The sequence below is a fragment of the Heteronotia binoei genome, chromosome 2, assembly GCF_032191835.1.
Source record: "Heteronotia binoei isolate CCM8104 ecotype False Entrance Well chromosome 2, APGP_CSIRO_Hbin_v1, whole genome shotgun sequence".
NCBI lineage: Eukaryota > Metazoa > Chordata > Lepidosauria > Squamata > Gekkonidae > Heteronotia > Heteronotia binoei.
This window is the reverse complement of record NC_083224.1, coordinates 34,620,597-34,641,743: the sequence shown is the minus strand read 5'-3', so window position 1 is coordinate 34,641,743 and position 21,147 is coordinate 34,620,597. Positions and strand designations below refer to the sequence as shown.

Sequence of the window (21,147 nt, the reverse complement as noted above, 5' to 3'; positions counted from 1 at the left end):
CCCCCCTTTTTAATCAGCTGTAAACAACTATACCACATAATGCTACTAAGTACGTGTACAGTAGGAGTCAATGCAGGCAAAATGTGCCAATTAAATATTCCATTCTCCTGGTCTCTGTTTTGCAATAAAGGTATGGGTAATGGTAAATAATTTAAGTGAAATAGAAATTTAGAAAGGCATGGAGTGAAGATGGATCTGTGCAAATATGCACTTTCGTTTAAGGGAAATGGGGTTTTTTCACAGTTGTTAGAAAGGACGGTTTGTGCCCCCATTTGCACAGTGGGATCCAGGGGGTTGTGCTCAACCTATCATGCCTGGGTTCATCAGTGAACCAGACATTCCTGGGTTGATTCACACATGCACTCATCGCTCGTCGATATTTAATTCTTCTACTGAATGTGTGAGCACACCCTGCTGTTTCTGAATTGCTGCTGGGTAATACACAAGTTCTGGTTAATGTGATTAATTGCTTGTTGCAATGATCAACAAGAATGCGATGATTAACAAGAATGTGCGTGTATAAGCACACTTTCCCGTGCTTCAGCCCATCTCCCTGCACTGGGACCACTCCCCTGCCCCCACATGCCAGTTTCCATTTTTCCACCCTACTCCAAGGTCCTCCACCCTACTGTCAGATCTTGTTGCCTTGTTGCTTAGCCTCATTCTTTCTCTGCCAATCTTGTTCCACTTCCTTCCTCCCCTTCACTCTCACTGGTTGCCAATTTACTTCCCCTTCTGGCTCCTCCCGCAGCATCTCCCCTCTCTTATTCTAACCCCGACTATCACTTTCCCAACCAGCTCCGTTCTTGCTCACCCAGAGCATGCGGTGTTGAACACTTGTAGTGGCCCCATCATGTGAATACCATCCAGACTGGTAGAATCCCTTCATGAGCCTACTCAGTCTCCCAGTGGAGAGGGTGAGGGCGATTCCACATTCACGTTGGTCCGGGGCGGGTTTCCATTTTGGGGCAGAGCAAGCTCGCGATTTCGCACCAGTTGCTCCCGCCGGCATTTTTGGCAGGGCAAACCCGCGATTTGCCCCGCTGCAGTGTAAACCTGAAAAAACAGGTTTACACTGCGGTGGGGCAAATCACGGGTTTGCCCCATGCAAAATGCTGGTGTGGAGCAACTGGTGCAAAATTGCCAGCTTGCTCCGCCCCAAAACGGAAGCCCGACCCGGACCCCTGAGTCATGCTAGCCCAGGGGTGGCCAAACTTGCTTAATGTAAGAGCTACATAGAATAAATGTCAGGTGCTTGAGAGCCACAAGGCATGAACATCAGATGTTTGAGGAGCAGGAAGGGAGGGAGGGAAATAGATAGGGAGGTCAAAAAAAGCAACTTTAACTTCTAATGCATTCTCCAAGCCGCTGGCTGGCTTGGCTTGGAGAAGTGATTTAAAGAGACAAATGCCTTCTCCAAGCCAGCCAACAGGGTGGTGGAGGCTTTGAGAGCCACACAATATGTGTGAAAGAGCCACACGTGGCTCTTGAGCCACAGTTTGGCCACCCCTTTGCTAGATCCAGGTGGAGCAGTGGACCCTGGTGTGGCAGGCTGTGGTTATGGGGATCAGCTACAATGGCTGAGTGACTAGTTGAACTCCATCTGAACCCGAGGTCTGCAAAGCCAGCCTGGAGATACCAGAATGACCTCTGCCTCAACGGCTCTCATTTTTCTGAGGATCCTTGTTAACAGAGCTGTAGGAGGAAATCCACAGAGCAGACCTGATAGCCAGCCTCAGGTGAGGGTGTCCATTCCTCCTGCCCCTGTTGAAGAAAAATGAAAACAGAACCTGGATACCTTGTTTTTTTGCAGGACAGGTGAAGAGGTCTGGGGAAAAAAGGCTTGTACTAAAAACCCTGGGGTTGAACACCCATTCTGTAGTGTCTGGGCCTTTGGATTACGCTAAAAACCTCAGGTTGAGCATCCAGCCTGTGTCTTTCTAGCTGAGCCAGTTTGCCACTGATGTACCCTGTTGAGGCTGATGCCAAATCAGTTTCTGCCCAGCTGAGGAGAACAACAGCATCTTTGTGGAGGCAGTATGGTTATGTTTCTGTCCTGGCTGACAACATCTGGCACTAGTGATCCATTTTTGTCACTCTTAGATTTGGATGGATTACCCACATTAAAAAAAAATCTTATTTATCTGCAAACCTGGAGATTCCGTTAGGTTTGCAGAACCCTGGGTGGTACCATTGTACAGATTTCTTGATCAACACAGCAGATGAATCCAGACTCATTCTGCAATATCTTGCAATTCCCCTTTCCCACTACAGACACTCCTCATGTCATTCTTGAAGGAACCCCAGAGATGGAATTCTAGCTGGAGCTCCTTTACATATCAGGCCACACATCACCATTGTAGCCAATCCTCCAAGAGTTTACAAAAAAGAGCCTTGTAAGCTCCAGGAGGATTGGCTACATCAGGGGTGTGTGGCCTAATATGCAGAGGAGTTCCTACTAGAATTCCACCCCTGGGGATCCCTATCCTGCAGGAGCAGCCCACCACTCAGTAGAAACCAGTGGTTTGCAGTAGGGGTGTGAAGGCATGAAAGTTCCATTTGGTCGTTATTAAATTTAGTCTAGCTCTTACCCTCATGGGTAAGTAGTTGTGAATATGAATAGTTGTGGAAGAGGCTCTAAATCAGGACTAAGAACTGTGGTGGATCTACCTTGCAGTTTGCAGAGGGTTTGTCTCATATCCGCTATCCTAGGGTTACCAACTGTGGTTTGGGAAATTCCTGGAGATTGTGGGGGGGGGGGGGCATAGGAAAGCTGGGATTTGGGGAGGGTTGAGACATAGTAGGGTAATATGTCATACACCTTTCAAAGCAGCCATTTTCCCCAAGGGAATTGATCTCTGTATTCTGGAGATCAGTTGTAAATTCTAGAACTCCAGGTCCTACCTGGAGGTTGGCAAGCTTGCCCATCACCTACATATACACTCCCCTTTTCACTGAAATATATCCTGAAGTGTGTCTGTGACTCAGACTCTGGGCTGGTATCTTTGTCAGTTCCAATATATTCTGTTCCAGCCTCTTTAATCACAATGGGGTATGCAGACAGCTAGTGTGATCGGAATCCTCTAACGCACTGGCATTAGCTAGCAGGAGCACAGCATGAGGACAGTGAAGCAAGGTTATTCCAGAAGTTTCACATCCCTGTGTACTCCAGAGACACCGCTTAAAATTATATGACGTGTCCTCTGGCTGGAGCACCAGGGCTGCCTTTCTTGGCTGCTCAGCAGTTGCAAAAGTTAAACCTTCCGTCATGGAAGCTGGTCCAGGGGCATTTGAATAGTTGCTATCACAGTCCTTCTAATCTAAGCAATTCATGTATACTATCGAATAACAATCCATGAGGATGAGCTGTTTTAATGCTGGGCGGAGGGAGGCTTAGAGACATTTGGCCTACATTTTCTGCAATTTTTTTTCTGCAAAAATATTTGATCATTGACAGAGTAGTTTTCCAGAAAGGATCCCCCAGGAGTAGGAGTAACAGCAGGGCTTATTTTGGTAGCAGGAACTCCTTTGCATATTAATAAATAAAACTTTTTATTATTATTATATTAAGCCATACACCCCTGATTTAGCCAATCCTCCTGGAGCTTACAGTAGGTTCTGTACTAAGAGCCTTGTAAGCTCTTGCAGGATTGGCTACATCAGGGGATGTGGCCTAATATGCAAAGGAGTTCCTGCTACAAAAAAAGCCCCGAGTAACAGTATCTTTCAAAGAAGAAGAGATGTTTTATACCCTGCTTTTCTCTACCCTGAGAAGTCTCAAAGTGACTTACAATTGCCCTACCTTCCTCTCCCCACAACAGTCACCTTATGAGGGAAGTGGGGCTGAGAAAACAGAGACTGTCCCAAGGTTACCTAACAGGCTTAATGCAGAGGAGCAGAGAACCAAGCCCTGCTCTCCAGAAACGAGTCCGCCACTCTTAACCACTGCACCACAAGAGAAGGATGTCTATTTATTATTAATTCATTTCACGTATAACCTGCTCTTTTTTCATCAGTGGAAGAGCAGAGCAGCTTACATAATTCTCCACTCCTCTGTTTTATCCTCACAATAACCCCGTGAGGTGGTCGAGACTGAGAATGTATGACTTTTGGTCACCCAGTAAACTCCCACGACAGGATCGGGATTCAAACCTCCCAAATCCTAGCCTGACACTTGAATCACAACACCACACTGGTAGAATCAACCTAAATCAATTTGTAGCCATCAAGAATGGTGGAATGGGCATCAAGGTGCAGCCAATCTCAGACGACCCTGTAGGGTTCTGAAGGCAAGAGACAAACAGTGGTGGTTTGCCATTGCCTGCCTTTTTGTGGCAAGCCTGGACTTCCTTGATGGCCTCCCATCCAAGTACCAACAGGGCTGACCCTGCTTAGCTTCTGAAATCTGACAAAATCACACTCGCCTGGGCCATTCAAGTCAGAGTTTTAGCCACCAAGAGGATAGTTTTATTATTTAAGAGATTGCTTTAAACAAGGCACCTTTAAATTATTATATAGTCTGGAGATGAGCTGTAATTCTGGGGGATCCCCAGGTCTCACCTGGAGGCTGGCATCCCTAATACCATTTGTTGAAAGGGTGCAAGGTATTTGGGCCATTCCATAGAGGGAAATATTGCAGGCAAAATGGAAAAATGTCCCCCTTCCTCTCAGGTTTTGCTACAACCTGCTAGCTGACAGTGATGCCATTAGGTATTTTCAGTTCTAATACAGTGTTGTACAGATATCCCACTCCCCGCCGCTGCCTTTACATGGCATTATCTAGTTCAAACAAAGCCTGGAATGAAGTTCCAGCCTGCTGTTCTCCTTCCAACCTACCTTCTCCAGAGATAAACTCCACAGATAAACTTGCTGTCCCCTGATTCAGGGCCATACTAGACAAGATGGCATCCCCAGAGTCAGAGAACTCCTTTGAAGACCACTGATACTAGTTGGGACCATTTTGCTCCTGTTTTTCTCCTGGCAGGGACTCCAGGCAGCTGAAACAGGAATGTAAGATAATACATAAAACAGCAAATACAGGATATAAACACATACCACACAATAAGGATGTTGTGTATGTGGACTTTATGTTTCATGAGTGTGGGTAGTTCCTGCCTGGCTAATTGGAGCCTTAAGGTTTGGGGACTGGGAACAATTTATTTATTTATTTATTTATTTATTTACATTTATATCCCGCCCTCTCCGCAAGCGGTCTCAGGGCGGTTTACAACATCATAAAAACAATCAATTCAGTAAAACATATAAAACCATAATTTACTTATCAATTTAAAAACTATTTGCGCTGTCTCAGTCCAGTCTGGCGGTATTGGCTTCTGACTATGATCGCCAGCTTCTGTAGGATGTCCGGTGGCAGCCCATTTTCAATCAACCAGAAAAGCCTGTTTAAATAGTTCGGTCTTACAGGCCCTGCGGAACGCCGACAAATCCCGCAGGGCCCTTATAGCTTCTGAGAGGGTGTTCCAAAGTTCTGGTGCTGCCACCGAGAAAGCCCTGGATCTTGGATGGGAAGCAGGATCCAAATCTCCACTTCCTGGACCAATCACCAGCCCCCTGCTGGTTCAAATGACCCAATGGCGTTCTAGTGTAGGAACTTTGGTATATAGTTGGCCCCGTTAGCCTAGTATTCCAGTCTTAGTCTGCTTATTGCCATGCTGTAATCACAATAAAAGAGCTTTGATTCCCTCTACCAGTCTCTTCAAGCATCAAACCCACTATTCAACAAAGGACCATCACCCAATCCTGCAATTTTCAATCCATGGGTCATCAATCCAGTCCATGGGATGGGATCCACAAATGGGTCATGAAATCTCACCTGATAGGCTGCAAACCCCTATAGTGCTGTTAAGGATTTTTTGCTACTTTTTGGATGGACACAGTGCTAGAGAGCAAACATGGCACGCATCCTTCCTGCCTCTCTTTGCATGCGCACTTAGAGGAATAGCAGGGTGGTGATACAGGGTTTCCTTTTTATAGCTGCCAGCTCCAGAGACCCTGGCCCTCATTTCCTGTCACATGACTGTGATATGGCTCCCTGCAATATGTTTGCTGATGCTTAGTAGGTCCAGAGCTGTCATTCAGAATGCCAGATATAGCAGGAGGCCTCCTGGAAATTCTTTTCAATGACCACAAGTGCTTCATTGGGGAGACCCAGGAAGTCTGCCTGGCAAGCCTAGCTGTCATAGAATCATAGAAACACAGAGTTGGAAGGGGCCATACAGGCCATCTAGTCTAAACTCCTTGATCAGTGCAGGATCAGCCTAGCCCTGACAAGTGTTTGTCCAGCCACTGCTTAAAGATTGCCAGCGAGGGGAAGCTCACCACCTCCCTCGGAAGCTGATTCCACTGTCGAACAACTCTTATGGTAAAAAAGTTTTTCCTAATATCCAGCCCGTACCTTCCCACCCTTAATTTAAACCCTTTATTGCAAGTCCTTTCTCTCCTCTGCTGACCTCCTCTAAGTGACAGCCCTTCAAACACTTGATGGAAGCAGTCATGTCCCCCCTCTCAACCTCCTCTTCTTCAGACTGAACATTCCCAAGTCCCTCAGCCTTTCTTCATGAGGCTTGGTCTCCAGGCCCCAAATCATCCTGTCACTCTCATCTGCATCCGCTCCATTCTCTCGACATCCTTTATGAAGTGAGGCCTCTAGAACTGCACACAATATTCATCTGCATATAATATCTACATAAAATGGTGGATCCTATGGAAATAGTGTTGGGGGTGGAACCTATGGAGGGTATAGTTTGGAGAGGAGAGGGACCTCAGGAAGGTATAACGCTACAGAATCTACCCTTCAAAGTTTCTGTTTTTCTCCAAGTGAACTGAGCCAGTTTGGTGTAGTGGTTAAGTGTGCAGACTCTTATCTGGGAGAACTCCACTTGCACCTGCTAGAATGGCCTTGGGTCAGCCATAGCTCTGGCAGAGGTTGTCCTTGAAAGGGCAGCTGCTGTGAGAGCCCTCTCAGCCCCACCCACCTCACAGGGTGTCTGCTGTGGGGGAAGAAGATAAAGGAGATTGTGAACCGCTCTGAGATTCGGAGTGGAGGGCAGGATATAAATCCAATGTCGTCATCATCTTCTTTTCTGTACTCAGTGACTAATTGGTGTTCCAGGAACTCTCTAGGCCCCACCTGGAGGCTGGCAAACCATCTGGAAAGGCTGAAGACCACAGATCTAATCAGCTAGCTAACTGAAACATAAACCGGTTAAGTGACAAATAACCCTCAGGTATTTCAGTTATGCTTTCCAGAGTTTTCTAAAGGGCAGCAGAGGTAGGATGATGGAATAGCAACAGGCCCATAGCTACAGTGGGGTCCAGGAGAGGCCAGGCCCATCCTTTTAGCCCACCCCCCCTTCCAGTTGTATGGCCCCTCCACTGGAGAGCCCCCAATCTGTCCCCTTTGCTCACTGCCACTCTAAACAAGTAGTAGCATTACTGCTGGTGTTTTTGCTTTATTTCTCTCTCCTTCCCTAACACAGCATGCTGAGTAGGGTTGCCAAGTCCAATTCAAGAAATATCTGGGAACTTTGGGGGTGGAGCCAGGAGACATCAGGGCGGAGCCAGGAACAAGGGTGTGGCAAGCATAATTGAACTCCAAGGGAGTTCTGGCCATCACATTTAAAGGGACCACACACCTTTTTAAATGTCTTCCTTCCATAGGAAATAATGAAGGATAGGGGCACCTTCTTTACTATACTGAAAATTTGGTGCCTCTACCTCAAAAAACAGCTCCCCCAGAGCCCCCGAAACCTCCAGATCAATTCCCCATTATACCCTATGAGAATCGATCTCCACATAGAGAATAATGAAGTACTCAGCAGACTTCCCCCTCCCCATTTCTGGCAACACTGAAGGGGGATTGGCTTCTCTACTCACGAGTTGCTGCCAACTTCTTCAAAGTAACACAGATACCCCATCCCAAGAGGAAGCCTTTCAATCAGCGACTGAAGCCTCCGGCGGTAGAAACGCACATGGTCCTCTGGGGGCGGAGCTCCCCCCCCCCTCCGCTGGCCAGACTCCCCGAGGAGACGCCTGTGGCAGCCGGAGAGGACGCAAGGACTACGAGTCCAAGCATGCACCTCGCGAAGGGAGGCTGGACTGCAGTGAATAGCAGGCCAGCAGTGGGCGGGTCTTTGTGACCCAGAGGAAGGGAGAAGCCTAAAGCCTGTGAGGGAGGGAGGCAGGCAGGGAAAGAGACATGGTGCCATTTCCCCACCCCCACCCCCGCTTCCAGATTTTTGGAGGGCGGGGAGGAGGCTGCTAATTCAGGGGTCCCCTGGCAGGGCGGGGGGGGGGGGTTGGGAAACCTAATGCAGAGCAAAATGGGGGGGAGAGAGTCAAGCGGTGTCTGTCTCTCTGAGGGAGGGGCACATATGATAGGGGTGGGGGAAGCATAGCTGCTGTGACTATCCAGGCGAAGGGGGGGTTAGCTTGTGGAACTCAAGGCAGCTTACAGTGCTGAGAGTCCAAAGCCACCAAACTGGGTGGCCCCCTGCCCCCCCCCAACAACAAATCCTGCTGTGGGTCCCACCAAACATTAAATCCTGGCTACGGCCCTGAGTAGCAACCTAAAAACCCTAAATGGGGCCACCACATGATTAATCTGCTGCCTTATTGTGGCTCCTAGTCAGGCTTCTCCCTACTCACTGCATCTCTTGTAGGGTTTTTTTTTTTTTTTAAGTTTAAATTATATTGGTCCTCTAGCACTGTCAGGTCTACTGGTATGGCAGGAGGTCTTCCACCGACAGCCTCATCTGCCTGCCACCATTCTGAGCCGCAGTAGCAGCTGAAGACATTTTTTAAAAAACGAAAACAGTGATGTCACTTTCTGACAATTCCTACACCAACCCTATGTCACTTCTGGGTTTTCCCTGGAAGTGACATCATGATATAGCTGATATTACTCCCCACGCCCATTTTCTCACTCCCAGCCCTCCTGCTGGTTGCCAGGTAACTCCAGTATGGCCCTCACTTTCAGTTCACATCAGAAAAGAAACCCTTTGTTTCAAGAAGCGTTAAGGATGCACATATGAAACCATGTTCATTTCTGATGTGTGGTAGCTGAAACACTTTTGATCCAGTCTGTTAGGGGCATGAAAAGAAGCAACAGTTTTGATTAAAACTGTGAGAATTGGCTCTAAACACAGGAAAAAGGCCAAGATGGCCTACTCGTTGGTTATAGTTTACCCCCAAGATGGTTGGCTCCCTTGTATTTCCTCAGTCAGTTACCACTAACTGGAAAGGTATTTTTCTGAAGAGTTAATAGCAAAGGGGAGCTGAATCTGTGTATTGGCACATCTCCCTTCTAGGGAGGAATTCAACTGCGGGGTGCTATGCAGAGAAATTCATGTTTGAAAATGGATGAAAAACCAGGCCTCAGGATGACAAAACCCATATTCTTTGTAGATAAATGTATGTATCAGTGTAAGCTTTAGAACTTGATAGTGGTATTCCTTTAAAAAAAAAAAACACACACACACACACTTTTATAGCATGTGAGTTTTGAGGAGGTTTTTTTAAACTACATTTTCTGGCTTCAAAGTCCCTGGGATGTAACACCATCCCACAAAGAAGGTTGTTGGGGCCTTTTTTCAGATGCTAAAGAATTCTGAAGATGGATTAAGAGCCAAGACAATGATGATTCCCACCCCCCCTCTTATTTCAACAGAAATTTCAGCACGCTGGGTAGGCTTCATAAATGGCACTTGACACAGAATATTGTAAGTTCCTGAAAAAACAGCTTTGCTTTAAAGTTCAGCAAAGGATCAAACAGAGTAAATTTTCTATTATTTTTATGATCTGTATTAAAAAAAAAAAACGAAAGGAGGAAGGGTTGTTTTTTTAAAAACTCCAGGAACCAGCATCATTTGCCTTTTGTCTTTCCTTCCCTTTGTGGTCCAGAGGCAGTGGGGTTGACTGACTCCTTCAGAAAAGAGATCAGTGAAATTGTCAGTTGATTACTTCTCCTTGATTAGCATTTATAAGAGCCCTGTGATACATTATTTGCATTCCTATTTAGCCGTGATTTTGTGGGGCAGCAATGATTAAACTTGTCATGGGGTCTGATTGACAGGGTCAGATCTTCACTTTCTACTCTTTTGAAATTAAAAACAAAATGTGTCAGCTCTCTTCATGGGCCGTAGCGCTGTGAAGCTTGCTTGCCTTGTCATCACAGATAGGTCAGGAATGTTTTAATTTTAGGGATGGATTCTGCTTGTCAGTGTAGGATGTGATGGCGTGTAGTTCTGGAGATGAGATGCAAAGGGTGTAAAACAAAGAATGGGGGGGGGGAGAAGAGAACAAAGACAAAGACGCTCACGTTATTAGACAGATTTAATTAGTCTGAATGGATATTATGCTAGATGAAGCAGTGAGCTGTGAAATTAACCCTTGATTACGGATCGGCGGATCAGGTTCGTATTGAGAATCAAAACCTTTGTGAATAAAAGCAAAGGTGTGATTCTATCCTGACCACCACTGCCCCCCTTTCCTCCTCACAACCCCTGCTAGAATCTAAAGGGAACATGGATGGAATAACCCCTTGATCTTGGTGGTGGAAGAAAGTGACATCAAGTCAGAGCCAACTTATGACAACCTTGTAGGATTTTCAAGGCAAGAGACGTTTAGAGGTGTTTTGCTGTTTCCTGCCTCTGCATACCAACCCTAGACTTCTTTGGTGGTCTCCCATCTAAGTACTAATCATGGCCGACTCTGCTTAGCTTCTGAGATCTGATGAGATTGGGCTAGCCTGAAATCCAGGGGTGCCTTACTTAATTCATTTTGCTGTCAAGAGTAAAAAAAAGACCACACTATGGACATGAAAGTCAAACATTTCACAACTAGACAGGCATAGCAGCTGCACAGACTTTGCTATCTACACAAATCTCATGAGCAGTTGTGATACACAGAGAAAGAAAGTGCCATTTAGAGCCATGAACTTCATGAGGGGTCTACCTACGGCTGGAAAGATGAGCATATGATACTTAGTTGTACTGAACTGGACCTTTGGGCCATCTACCTCAATATTGTTTCCTCAGACCATCAACATCTCATGCGAAGATCTTTTCCAGCACAAGCTACCTGGTATAATAAATTCTGGATCCAAGAATAAAGACATGAAGAACAGCTTGAAGTAGGGTACCAGGTCCCCCCTTGCCACTGGCAGGGAATGGGGATAAGGGCTGCTGGATCCATGTTGGGAAACACCTGGAGATTAGGTGATGGAGCCTGGAGAAGTCAGGGATCTCAGTGGGGTACAGTGCAATAGAATTCACCTTTAAAGCATCCATTTTATCCTGAAGAGCTAATCTCTGCAGTCTGGAGATAAGCTGTAATTCTGGAGAGTCCCGAGATCCCACCTTGAGGCTGGCATCCCCAGCTAGAAGCAACTTTAATGTGAAGGATAACTCAAACTTCTACAGCCATTTCTAAGCCTCGTTTAGAACTAAGGTCATGTGATCATTGGGCAAGTTGTCAAACTACCAGTTCCCTAACAGAGATAAGGGGATGTCTCTAAGCCATAAATTCTGTCAATCCATCTGAAATCCTTTAGACAGAGAAACCAGGAGCTGAATCTGGGATGTTCAGTCTGGAATGTCCCATAGAGTAGATTTCATGACTGCCTTCTTTTCCTTTAAATCAGAAGTGCCTTCTAAACAAAATCCAGGAACTAAAGTTTGAGGATTTGTTTGGAGAACTCAAACAACATCAAGCAATAAAATGATATTGTTTGGAGAAAGATATCCTTAAATTCCCACCATCAAAGGAAGGATTTTAAAGGAAAGATATTCTTAAGTTTCCATCATCAAAGGAAGGTTCCACTGGAATTTCTCCTCCCTTTTGACATAAACTGGAATAAAAGTCTTTAGGGATTCTGTTTGTCATCCATCGGACACTTCTATATCTACAGGCAAATTTAAGGTGGTGCTCTGATCTTATGTTGAGTTGGCATTTAATTAGCAGGCTAAGGTTCCAGAATGTATTCATTCCATGGCAGAACATAGGAGCTGTGCTGCCAACACAACCAACCTGGACATTGTGCTATCACAACAATATAAATTATTCTACCCATAAAGGGAACTACCAGATCCAGAGTCAATAAAGGAAACTTTCTTTCCTGTATTACCATCAGAAATCAGGGCCCAATTATAAGTAATGGGATTGACCTTTAAAGCCCTGAGTGGCCTTGGACTAGGGTATCTGAGGGACTGTGGCAGAAGTGCCATCAAGTTGCAGCTGGCTTATGCTCACCCAGTGGGATTTTCAAGGCAAGAGACCAACAGAAGTGGTTTGCCATTGGCTGCTTTTGTGTAGCAACCCTGGACTTGTCTGGCCATTTCACATCCAAATTCTAACCAGGACTGACCCCTCTTTATCTTCTGATATCCAATGAGACTGGGCAAGCCTGGGCCATCAGGTCAGGGCTGCCTGCATCCATATGGCCCTGCATGTAGCTTGAGATTGTTTAGCGTTGGCCTTTTCCAGATGCCAGCAGAAATATGCAGGAAAGGAGGATCTGTGTTATGCCTACTAGATTATGGAAGTCCTGGTGGCTACTATCCTGGTAACTAAAGAGAACCACCACATTCAGATGCAGTAAACCTGTGAAGCCAAGTGCCCAGAGGCAACATCAGGGGAAGTCCTCAGCCTCTATGTCCTGTTGTTAGACCTCCAGAGTAACTGGTTGGCCGCTGTATATGAGACAGGATGCTGGATCAGATGGACCACTGGTTTGATCCAGCAGGGCTCTTTTTATGTTTTTAAGTTCTTCCTGCTGCAGAGCCAGTTGGCCCATCACTGAAGACATACCACTGATAGATAAAAACTGTTCAGAAGGAACTTTGAGAAAGATTATTCCTCTCCCTGCAAACTGAGCTAATTTTATACTAGGTATGATTGTGGCTTATTGGGGTTTTTTGTTTTGTTTTGTTCTTGCGCTTCTAGGTTTTTCTTAAAATTAGGTTCTTGATTGTTGTTAAGATTAAATAGGGTTGCCAGTCTCCAGGTGAGGCTTGTTGTTGTTGTTTTTAGTGTTACCTTGAGTAGTTTCAAGCTGCCCTGTGTGCTTTTAGAATGGAAAGGATGGTGTGCGCGTTTACAAAAATCAACAAAACAAGCCTATAATGGAAATTAACTCTCTGTGAAAATGCATTAAGCACTGGCCTCAATGCAAAATTTAATATGGTGTGAACTGAGCTGCTGATTTTTGTGTAAACGCCTGGGAGAAAGTCTTACCTTGGCAATGTTTTCTCTTTCAAAATGAAGGAAATGCTGTGTAAGACAAGGTTTTACTTACTCCAGATGTTTCACCATGGCATCCTCAGCAGGTCTACCCAGAATCCTACTCAAGTCGATTTACTGGGACTCACTCCCACGGAAGCATTCTTTGAATGACACTGTTAGTCACTCCAGTCTCCACATCTGAAGATTTTTATGTAAAACAATCATAAGTATTATCTAATTATCATTCCAGTGTATACTGTAGACATGTGTAACATATTTGTAAGGATGTGCTTCTTGTTGAAATGCGGTTAATTTTGCCCACAATTAATTTGCTATAATGTGTATCGTACTGTGCTGAAGAATGCAGCGCTTCTGGTGTTCAAAACACGGTGCTGTGTCCAAACTTGCTATTATTTCTTAAGTTTTTAAATATCCTGACCTCTTTACAAAGGGGACCGAAAGTAGCTTGCATCATTCTCCTCTCCTCCATTTTGCCCTCACAACAACCTTGTGAGGTAGGTTAGGCTGAGAGTGTGTGACTGGCTCAAGGACACCCAGCGAGCTTCCAGGGTATAAATGGGGATTCCAACCTGGATCTCCCAGATGCTAGTCTAACACTTGAACCACTACACCTGTTGTAACCGTGCAAGACTGGTTCTGTTCAAATAATACCCTTTTTTGTTTATGACAAAATTTATATTTTCTATTTTTGACTTTTATTTTTTTTCCTAGTCTCTCACATGGCAAAAATTAACATCCGTGTGCTCAAATAACATCGGCTGTTCTCTCTATATAGTACTGGTATATTCTGCAGTACTGATATACTGGTATACAGAGAAACATAGAGCTAAAAGGAATCCCAAGGGTCTTCTAGTCCAACCCCCTGCACAATGCAGGAAATTCACTGCTACCTTTCTCACATTCCCCCAGTGAACCCTCTTCTATGCCCAGAGGCATAGTTTTGCTTATTAATTATTATTATTATTCTTATTAATTCTTTACATTTCATAAATGTGCCAACTATTTAGTACAATTTTATGTTATGTTTAGTACAATTTTAGTACAATGTTTAGTACAATTTTATGGCTGCATGTGGGGAATCAAACCTGGTTCTCCAGATTAGGGTATGGTTCTTCAGACTAGAGTTCACTGCTCTTAACCACTACACCTCACTTCTCCACATGCAGCTGTTGGGTGAGCTTGGGTCAGTCACTGTTCTCTCAGAGCTGTTCTTTCAAGAGCAGTTCTCAAATGAGCTCTCTCAGCCCCACGTACCTCATAGGGTGACTGTTGTGGGGAGAGGAAGGGAAGGAGATTGTACACGGCTCTGAGACTCTGAGGGAGTGATATAAATCCAATCCTCTTCCTCCTCTTGTTCTTCAAACTGATAAACCTACTCCTGAGGCTAGCCTGGGGCCCACACTGCTATCTTTTAGGTGCCAGGCCAAAATGTTTCTGTTCACTCAGGTTTTTAATTAAGGAGTTGATCTTTTAAATCGGTTTTAGTATGTTTGCTGTCTGATTTTTAAAAGCTACTCAGTTGTCTATATCTGTATGGTATGGTTAGGTTTTTAATTTGAATTAATTTTATTTATTTATTTATTTATTTATTTATTTATTACTTTACATTTATATCCCGCCCTCTCCGCAAGCGGACTCAGGGCGGCTTACAATATCATAAAAACAATCAATTCCATAAAACATATAAAACCATAATTCACTTATCAATTTAAAACTATTTGCGCTGTCTCAATCCAGTCTGGCGGTATTGGGTTCTGACTATGATCGCCAGCTTCTGTAGGATGTCCGGTGGCAGCCCATTTTCAGTCAACCAGAAAAGCCTGTCTGAACAGTTCGGTCTTACAGGCCCTGCGGAACGCCGACAAATCCCGCAGGGCCCTTATAGCTTCTGGGAGGGTGTTCCAAAGTTCTGGTGCTGCCACCGAGAAAGCCCTGGATCTTGTTGCACATAGCCTGGCTTCTAATAACTTTTAACGTTGCTGCTTTTTAAAGGTTTTATTTTGTGAGCCGCCTCAGGCAAGTTCCCTGGAAGGGCGGCATAAGCATTTTCTAAATAAATAAATAATAGATGCATACACACCGTATATCTTGATATCCGAGAAATTCCGTTTGATTCTTCAGAATACTTTCCTCCAAGGTTTGAGTGAGTTCCATTAATTTTTGTTTTATCATTGATTATGTTTGGGGAAGTCGATCCTTGGAATATACCCCTTTCTGATGCCCCTCCCTCTGCTCCCTCCCCCAGTGGAATTCTTCCTGTGGTAGCTTCCTAAGTCAGCTTGTAAGTCTATAAAGCAGTTTTCTACCAGCTGGAGGTCTAACATGCTACATGAATACATAACAGTGCCTAACCAAGAAGGTTTGTAATTCAGTAATTAGCTGTAATTAATGAACACAAAGTGAAGACTCATTTACAGTTTAAATTATCACATTAGCTCCTGTCACCCTCTATGTACACAAAACAGCAGGAATTCAATTATTTTTATTCTTCGGAGCTAATTTAAAATTTAAGGAATGCCATTACATGAAATAATAGGTAGAAAATGTAATAGAAATCACGGGGAACAGTTGGCTGTCCATCGAACGGGAGGAGGGGGATGCTATCAGTGATGATTTGGAAACGTTTGCATGGTATTTCCCTCCGCCCCTTCCCTTCTTGTCTGTTGCAAACAGCTGCAGATTACAGGCAAGACTCTTGGTGACGGATTTCATTTCAGTCAGAAACAAGTTTGAGGGCTTCTGACTCTCTGCCACAGGATGAGATGGTCAAGCCAAATTGTAAACACGATTGGTACAGATAATCTGGTCAATAAGTGACTAGATGGCAGCAGAGAATGCTCCAAACACTATCTCTAATGGGAACGAGTTGGTGGTATCTGCTGCAGCCTCCCACCAGGGAGACGTCTATCTAGAAGGACTTGTGATTTCACTTTGCAATCTGCCTCTTCTTGGCTGTGATCACACACACCAAATAATGCACTTTCAATCGACTTTCAATGCACTTTCCAATTGGATTTTGCAAAATCCAGTTGCAAAGCGCGTTGAAAGTGGATTGAAAGTGCATTATTTGGTGTGTGTGATCACAGTCCTTTTGTGTAGATTCAGGTGGTTAGCCATATTGTTCTGAAGCAACAGAACAAAGTTTGAGACCAGCTGCACCTTTAAGACCAACAGAGTTTAAATCTGGGTGTGTAAGCTTTTGTGTGCATGTACACAAGAGCTTATACCCAGAATTGAACTTTGATGGACTTAAAGGTGCCACTGGACTCAAACTTTGCTCTCTTCTTTTGTGTATTCTTTTGCATCGGGGGCTTTTTTTGTAGCAGGAACTCCTTTGCATATTAGACCACACCCCCTGATGTAGCCAATCCTCCAAGAGCTTACAGGGTTCTTAGTACAGGGCCTACTGTAAACTTCAGGAGGATTGGCTACATCAGGAAGGTGTGGTCTAATATGTAAATGAGTTCCTGCTAAAAAAAACCCCAACCCCTGATTACATAGTGGGGGGATGCTTTCCTTTCTACTTTTGAGCATGTTGAGTTGCATATCCCTAGGCCTGCCATCTCTGAGTTGGGAAATACTTGGAGATTTTGGAGGTGAGGCCTGAGGAGGATGGGGTTTGGGGAGGGGAGGGACCTCAGCAGGGTATAATGTTATAGAGCCCACCATTAAAAGCAGCCATTTGCTTCAGGGGAATTGAACTTGGTTGGCTAGAGATCTACTGTAACAGCAGAAAATCTCCATTACAGGTTGGAAACCCTGCATATCCCACCCCCTGTCCCCCAGGGTTGCCACAGCAATTACTCCCAAGAGCTCAGTTTTTAACATTTCCAAACATATTTGATATTTAGTTCAGGAGCTCCCACACCTCTCCTGAACTACCGTCCTCTCCTTCCGTTTTTGTTGCCTCTCCAATAGCTGCCACATTTGTTTATTTATTTCCATTTTAACAGGCCACCATGTGGCCTAGTTTTTCATAGGCTGCTGAGTTGTGCATTTCAGGTAGACAGAGGGAAGGTAGTGATAAGGGAAAAGACAGGGGGATTCTATTAGGGAAATGTTGGCGTAATTAATGGAACCTGCCAGTAATTGGGAAGGTATGAGGCTCGAGGATATTGTAATGATAGTCATCCGTTCTCTGCAGTGCACACTTCCTCCCCTCCCCATTCCCCGAAATTCCCTCTCGAACAATCCCTCATCATCTCTGTGATCTGAGACACTTAGCCATGCAAATCTTCCTGACAAGCCTCTATGTCTTTGTCTTCCTAATTGGACAGTATAGAGTTGTTTATGGATATTGAAGACATTTAGACCTCAGTTGGAGGTTCTTCAAAAATCGTTAGCAAAGTTGCCTTAACAGCATTGTCAAATATTTATCCCCTCTTCCAATAGCTGCTCGGCCATGTTTTGTGACAAAATTAGCCACAGGCTGTTTAATTCTGTCCTGAAAATGTGATAAAGCTGCCCATGGGAATCAGTGCAAGAGTGGAAGGGTGATATAGAACTATTCCCAATAATTAAATAAATAAATAATAAGCACGTGCTCATACACATCCAGTGTCAGCTCCTAACGTATTGACAACTTCTATAGAATTTTTGTTCAGTGTACAAAATGGATGATCAGTCTCTTTGTTTTGAATTTATTTTCTCTAAGAAAGTACTGAGAAAGAGGTAGGGATAACTTGCCTGTTGACTATTCATTGACCTTCATCATGGAGGAGGGACTCTTGATCAACATAGACTGGGGTGGTAGACTTCTGAATACCAGTGCTAGGAGTGAGGCCTTGGCCTCTGTGCCGTTTGTTGGCCCTTCAGTTCCATTTATAGGTAGAATACTGGATTAGGTGGAACACTGGATGGATCTAGTAGGGTTGTTCCCAGGTCCAACTCAGGAAATATCTGGGGACTTTGGGGGTGAAGCCAGGAGACTTTGGGAGCAAGGGTATGCAAGCATGATTGAATTGAACTCTGAAAGGAGTTCTGGTCATTACATTTAAAGGGACCGCACTCCTTTTAAATGGCTCCCTTCCATTGGATATAGTGGCTGGGGCACCTTTTTGGGGGGCTCATAGAATTGGACTCTTCTTTGGGGCCTCATAGAATTTGACCCGCTGAACGTTGGGAGGGGGGCTGAGGAGAGGAATCGCATGCTATGCTGAAAATTTGGTGCCTCTACCTCAAAAATTACCCCCCCTCCGAGGCCCAGATATCTATGAATTGGTTTTCCATTGTACCCTATGGGAATCCGTCTCCATAGGGTATAATGGAGTGCCCAGCAGGCATTTCCTCCCCTCCCCGAGCTTTCTTATAACCCTGAAGCAGGGGGAAGGCCTTCAAACCAGGGGATCCCTGCCCCCAATTGGGGGTTGGCAACCCTAGAATCTAGCAAGGCACCTTGTGTTTTTATGGATATATTTGAAAAAGGCTGTAATTTTAAACCAGTAAAAGTTAATCCGAAGGGGCCACTGGATTTTAGTAGATAAGGGAAATGTTGGCTTTCTTGCCTCTGATTTTAGAATGTGTATTATTTGTAAGTATAGTCTTTGGGTATATACTGTAGTCTGTTGGCCTTAGGTTGTGCTGGAATTCAACCTCTTATGCATCTTTGGACTGTCTTCCTCATTCCTCACACAGGGAAATCCAGTTGTGAATTACTCCTATAGCACAGCAGTAGCACAATATTCAATGATGCATGGAGGCAAAGTTTCATTTTCACTTTCCCCCATTACAGAGAGTAGAAACTAGGGTTGCCAAATCCAATTCAAGAAATATCTGGGGACTTTGGGGGTGGAGCCAAGATCAAGGCTGTGACAAACATCATTGAACTCCAAAGGGCGTTCTGGCCATCACATTTAAAGGGACGGCACATCTTTTCAATGCCTTCCTTCCATAGGAAATAGTGAAGGATAGGGGCACCTTCTTTTGGGGCTCATAGAATTGGATCCCCTGGTCCAATCCTTTTGAAACTTGGGGGGTATTTTGGGGAGAGGCACTAGATGCTCTATGGAAAATCTGGTGCCTCTCCAAAAAAACAGCCCCTCCAGAGCCCCAGATACCCGCAGATCAATTCTCCATGATTTTCTATGGGAATAAATCTCCATAGGGAATAATAGAGTTCCCAGCAGACATTCCCCTCCCCTCCCCCCGGTTTCTGACGACCCTGAAGCGGGGGGAGGGCCTCCAAACTGGGGGATCCCCTGCCCCACCTGGGGATTGGCAACCCTAGTAGAAACCAGTATGCTGGGTTAGGAGCCAGTGTAGTATAGTGGTTACGGTGTTGGACTACGATCAGAGAGATCCATGCTCAGATCCATGCTCAGTCTAGAAATGCCAGCCTCCTGGTGGGACCTGAGGATCCTCTGAAATTACAGCTCATCTCTGGATTAACAGAGATCAGTTCCCCTGGAGAAAATGGATGCTTTGGAGAGTGGACTCTATGGCACTGTATCCCAATGAGGTCACTGTCCTCCCCAGGCTCCATCCCCAAATCTTCAGGAGTTTCCCAACATGGATCTGGCAACCCTATTCCCTATCCCCTGCCATTGGCCAAGGGGGACCTGAGAACCCTAATCCCACTAACTGACTGACCTCAGAATAGTTTCTGGTGCACCATCATGGTTAAAATGCAGTTCCTTTTGGCCAGGGTTTTTTTTTGTAGAAAAATCCCAGCATGAACCTATTTGCATATTAGGCCACACCCCCTGTTGCCAAGCCAGCTGGAACTGTGTTCCTGCTCCAAAAAAAGCACCCTCTTTTTGGTTATGTGCTGGCAACGTGCATTCCAGGTTGACGATGAACACAGGAAGTTGTCTTATACTGAATCAGACTGTTGGTCTATCAAGTTCAGCATTGTCTACTGAGACTGGCAGCTGTTTCTGCAGAGTCTCAGATTGAGATCTTTCACCTCACCTCCTACTACCTGATCCTTTTAACTGGAGGTGTCAGGGACCTTCTGTGTGCAAAGCAGACACTGAGCTGCTGCACCTAAATACTGAACATGCAATGCTCTCAGCCCTTTTATACAGCTTGCTGAATGTTTTGACTGCTGGTGGCTACTAGATAATGAATGACATACCCTACTGCTTGAGTAAAGAACTGTGGAGAATGTAATCAACAAAGGACAAACAAGATTGGGTTTTTGTGGTCTAGACTGGCTAGTAAGATCCTCAGTGGATATTCTAGTACAAAGGTGTCAAACTCATTTGCTAGGCTGAAGAGATCTGGCATAAAAGGGACTTTGTGGGGCCAGGCTCATGAATGTCATAAAATGTAATTGCAGGTAGCAGAGATACAAACTTTATAAAGGACACAGACAAATCCTACTAGTCCCCCGGCTTTCAATTTTAAACAAAATATTGCAAGAGCGTCAAGTAAATAAAAAATCTTTAATTATTATTTTTTACTTGACGCTCTTGCAATATTTTGTTTAAAATGGAAAGCAGGAGGAATAGAAGGATTTGGCAATGCAATTTTAAAAATAAAATATCAAGAAAAAGCACAAGGATCACAGCAGAAACGAAAAATATAAAATGCTCTTAGCCTGGGAAAACATGAAATGACAGGGCATTGCAAGCTCCCCCCCCCCCCCTCTGCCCTGGGTCTCCTCAGATTGGCAATGGCTCTCCAGTGTAATATCCTCCTTTTGCTCTGGTTTTCCCCTAATTACCACTACTCACTAGGCACCAGTTCTCAGGTCCATTTAATAGAGACAAAGCTGACACAAAGCATCAACCCTTTATTTGCAAGGACACAACTCCAGGAAGTCTGAGCTTCAGCTGGCCATAGGAATGCTGGGTAGTTAAACTGAGCTCCACTCCATTGAAACACATTGCAGCACAGACAAAGTTGCAAGGAAAACGTGGAATGGGTTTTCCTTTAAGGTCT

General features: G+C 44.8%; 1 protein-coding gene across 1 annotated transcript in view; it reads left to right on the top strand.

The window, feature by feature from the left end:
• TSHZ2 (teashirt zinc finger homeobox 2) overlaps positions 1-21,147 on the top strand; it is a 503,002-nt gene that overhangs the window by 466,467 nt on the left and 15,388 nt on the right. The gene's annotated exons all lie outside the window — the stretch shown is intronic.